Genomic DNA, 4,455 nt, shown 5'->3' with positions numbered 1-4,455 from the left:
AATATGCTGTCTCGCTTTGAATATTGTATATTATTTATTTCTAAAAGTATCGTGCTCGCACACACGCGTGTCAATATCCCTGAGTGGGTTAAGGTGGCCTGTTTTTAGTGGGACCTTCGTACATCCAAAGACAATCGTTTTCTATAAGTCTTGCATGAGCGATATTACACGATCGATACGACGCAAGAGGAGCAAGGTTAACGAGACAATGTGCTGCGCTGCCAAATGAAACAAACGGCAAAACAGCGAAGAAGTTCGACGTGATGCAAACGTTGACAAATTTTAGCAACGACCATCGTGTCAGAAACATCCGAATCGGCGATACGAGCACGCGATCTAATAATACCGATAACTGGCCCAACTGCACGCAATACGTTAAACTGTGTCGTTCGATCGCGCTTCAAGGACGGTGCAAGCAGTTTGCAGACTCGACTGGTCGATATTAAACGCGCGATCGATAATTAACCCTTTGCACTCGGGATGTCCCCTCTGAGGGGACCATCATATGTCTCTAGCAAATCACTCGAACGTCCCCGTTCAGGGAACGCAAAGACTCCGTTAGCGATTACATGTTCAAGTTTTCTAATCGACTAACACGCAAGAGCAAAACAAACTATCATGCATTTATACCGAGCTATGTGTAAAATAAAATAGGCGTGCGGGTACACTTCGCATGAAACGGTCCATTTTGAGAAAATAAACAAGCAAGCCCAGGATTTAGCTTAAAAGTGGCTTTCCTGGATCGTCTCACACTTCACGTTAGAAAAACATGAAATATAAAATTACGAGTTTTTGGCACAAATATGTCTCTGAAATGTTTAAAGATTCATTCGAATTGAGTATCGTTACGATAGTAGTTCAAGGAATGCGTGCTTGACTCCGTTATAAGTGTTGCTTGTTCCGCAAGGGCGTACGACTGTTTTTATTCCCAAGTTCAACTGACAATTGCCAACGTTACTTAGGTCTAGATAACTACAAGTTGGTTTGTTTATAAATTTAATTTTTGTAATTTTTAAGATTATCTTCACTTATTTGCAAATAGACAACCGAAAACAACAGAGTTAATAAGCAGACACTGGAATCAAAAAGCCTCTCAATCTCTCTATATAGACTCTCAAACAGAGAATTTCATGAGTGATGGAGGTGCAAAAGCAGCCAAGTGTCCACGTAACGCTATCAATAAAAGTTAACTCCAATCCGTTCAGCATTTGAAAATTACCTCTCAACTAGTACCTGTCAACGCTATCTTTGATTTCAAATCGCATCGCAGCCGATATAAACACGTTTGTCTCGTACACTTGCAAGCGCAAAGAGAGAAACTTCCCCTAACGTTTGACAACGCGTTAACACGACGCGTTTCTATTTGCACATTTTCATAAGAAAGGGTGCCGTCGAGGTGCCGATAGGTAATCCCGCGAGACGATCCAGAGCGCAAAGGGTTAACGTAGCGCGAATTGATATCGGAAAGGTTGGAGCAATAAAAGTACGGCGCACATGTGACACGCGACACATTTCCGGGTTCAATTGCGAAAGCCCTAGGCAGCGTCAAGGTGAGAAGGCCAACGGCGACGTCAATGGAAACAGTTGCTCGACGATCATTATGTATCACAGAACGATTCATTAATGCGCATTGCACAGTTGGATCGAAATGTAATGATAGTAAAGTTCTCGCGGAGGGTTGAACGTCTAACAAGAATTTTCCCGTTCCCAGTTGTTTATTCAACGAGCTCGACATCAGTTCGCATTAACTTCTGCAAACCGAAACCGTTTGTTCGGGGAACACGCGCACGACCGCAAGCTCTGCACGGCTCTTCGCTGAGAATACTTGGAAATACTTGAAATCGCGATGCAAAAGGAGTCTGAACGGGGTGCAGTTCGTTGCATCGTATTGCGAAACACTCGCGAGAAGCGTTCCCCGATAATCTATTTAAATTTCAACGGGATCGTCTTCGAGCGGACGCAGCGAACTTCACCACGATCGAATCCGCAGCAACGTTTCGCACGTTTACTCCAAACTTGGAGCATCCGGCACTTGTCCAAAGGCAAACAAAAGCTGTGGAAATATCGACGATCTCTCGCCGAATCACAGACTGGAGCGTTAATCGGCTAGGTCCGCGTTGGGTAACTGGAAATATTGGACGTCAAAATTCGGAGACTCCGAAACTTCTGTCAACCTGTCAATCATTGAAAGTACGATCGAGCAACGATCGTGTCACCGGGAAGCAAACGTTCGTTTACCCAGTAGTCGCTAATCCACGTTATAATAACTCCGATTCCATTTCGAGGGACTCACGAGTGTCGCTCGACTTATCAATGAACGCGTCAATGACGGTGTGCAGACAATGTGGAACGTGAGAATATCACGCATATTTTTCCTCGTTCACCGCTCCAACACTCTCGATACCGCGCACTTCACGTTCAACGATCCGATCGGGACACGAACGACTTCAACCCCTCTGTGTGTTACGTGGAACCGATAGTTCCAACGTGTTTGTGCGTTTAATACCTACCCAACGGTCATAATCCAAAGGTGTTTCGCACTGATAATCACCGACGAGATTCTCCCTCGGTGGCGTTACCACGAGGGCACAGACTGCTCACACTTGCGACTCTCCTCGAGCAGACATACACCGATCGCGCACTGGTCTCAGTTAACCGTTGACGAACAATATCACAAAATCGCCATCGGGGCGAGACACAGGTATGCGGGGTGACAGCGTGATATCCCAGCCGCGATCTCGTCGCGCGCGGAATTTGTTCAAAAGTCGCGAGTTACACCTGGAGCAACAAGGCCGATGCACGCGCACGGGGGGAGTACCGATTCGTTCACGGTGGTTCAGGTCAACTTCCTGGAGCGAACAGGTGGCCGAACACGGACGACGAGTCACGCTGTGCGGGACACGCGAGTCTCGTGAGCTTCGCGAAACCGACAAAAGAGAATACGCACGCGTCGCGACGGCTTGACGTCGACTGAGGAGAGACGGGTTCGCCGCGTCGCGTCTGTCCGCCCCCTGCTGCCACGATCCCCCACCAGCGGAGCTTGGAGGCGCCACCGACGCTTGCCACCCCCTCTGGCTTCTCATTCGTTTCGTTTCCTCTGTCTCTTCTGCCTTGCTGAGTCGCGTCGCGCCGCGCCACGTCGTTCACCTTCTACTTGCTATCGCTGGCTGACACGCCACGGGGTTGTTCCCCGTGCGGGATCGAGCTCCGTCTAATGCTTGGCCGCCGATTACGATTTCTAACCCTTCAGGCTGCTTCTTCAATCGTCTTGCTTCCGAATTTTTAAATCCTTAGTCTCTCGATGCCTTCTAGTACCGAATTAACCCTTTGCACTCGAGAGGTGACTCTCAGTCACCATTAGGTTTCACGGAGCAAATCTACAATACCCAAAGTTTTTAGGTTCAATTTATTTGGAGCTCGACATATCAATAAAATGATTGTCGGTGAGTTAAAGGTGACTTTATTGTAAAATCTCGATAGCTTGGAACTCGTAGCAATAGAATGTCAAGAAACATCTCGAGTTACTGGTAGATACCAGAAAAAAAGGCCTCGAGTGCAAAGGGTTAAGTCAATTTTTGCAATTTTGCAATTTTTATCACCAGTATGATTGTTTGCTGTGGCTGAGCCTGATTAAGGGGGAAAGAAAGAAAAGAGAAAGCACGCACTTCTAATACGTTTAACCTTTTGCACTCGAGACGTGGCTCGCAGTTACCACTAGGTTTTCTTTAGGTTCAATTTTTTCGGAGCTCGACGTATCAATAAAATGATTGTTGGTGAGATAAAGATGACCTTGTTCTAAAATCTCGATAGATTAGAACTCATAGCAGTAGAATGTCAAGAAACATCTCGAGTTACTGGTAGATACCAGAAAAAAAGGCCTCGAGTGCAAAGGGTTAACAGATATTCCTTGATGGGGTACTCTTTTCTTTCGACCAGTTTAGAGAAAGTTTTCATGTACTTTTTTGCAGGTAAGCTATTAAATATAAACTTTTGAAATTGGATACAGTAGAGATTCCCGTATCCGAACTAATAGGGAGACAAAATCGGCCGGATAGTGGAATTTTCGGATAATAGAACAATTACTATTCTCTACTGAGATTTTCTACTGTACAATCATCGATATACAGTCGATCCTATAAATATTCGTACCTTCGATGTCTACCAAAGAAATCTGTCTAAATTAAACGATAGGTATGATATTTTCAAATAAATCTTTCATTATAAGTATGTACATACATGAATAAACTTTACACTTGTTTGTATTTATGACGAAACATTTATTTAAAAATACCAAGGACATCGTTTAATTTAGACAGATTTCGTTGATAGCACTATAACAACATAATAGATTTCGTTAATAGTATAATAATAACACTAAACCTGAGAATTTGAAGCAGATTGGATTCGAGTCCCAAAATTTAGACATTAGATGCACAGTTTAAATACACAGATACG

The 4,455-nt window shown here is 44.5% G+C and overlaps 1 protein-coding gene across 10 annotated transcripts in view; it reads right to left on the bottom strand.

The window, feature by feature from the left end:
- LOC128879107 (CUGBP Elav-like family member 2) overlaps nt 1-2,966 on the bottom strand; it is a 547,103-nt gene extending 544,137 nt beyond the window's left edge. For all 10 annotated transcript variants that reach the window (XM_054127956.1, XM_054127957.1, XM_054127958.1 and 7 more), the window contains exon 1: nt 2,511-2,966. The gene's annotated coding sequence lies outside the window, so the exon portion shown is untranslated. The remainder of the gene's footprint in view (nt 1-2,510) is intronic.
- Between the last annotated feature and the right edge of the window lie 1,489 nt (nt 2,967-4,455).

This window comes from Hylaeus volcanicus, chromosome 6 (genome assembly GCF_026283585.1).
Source record: "Hylaeus volcanicus isolate JK05 chromosome 6, UHH_iyHylVolc1.0_haploid, whole genome shotgun sequence".
In the NCBI taxonomy this organism is placed as follows: Eukaryota; Metazoa; Arthropoda; class Insecta; order Hymenoptera; family Colletidae; genus Hylaeus; species Hylaeus volcanicus.
Note: the sequence above shows the minus strand (reverse complement) of the source record. Positions and strands in the feature narration are given on the sequence as shown.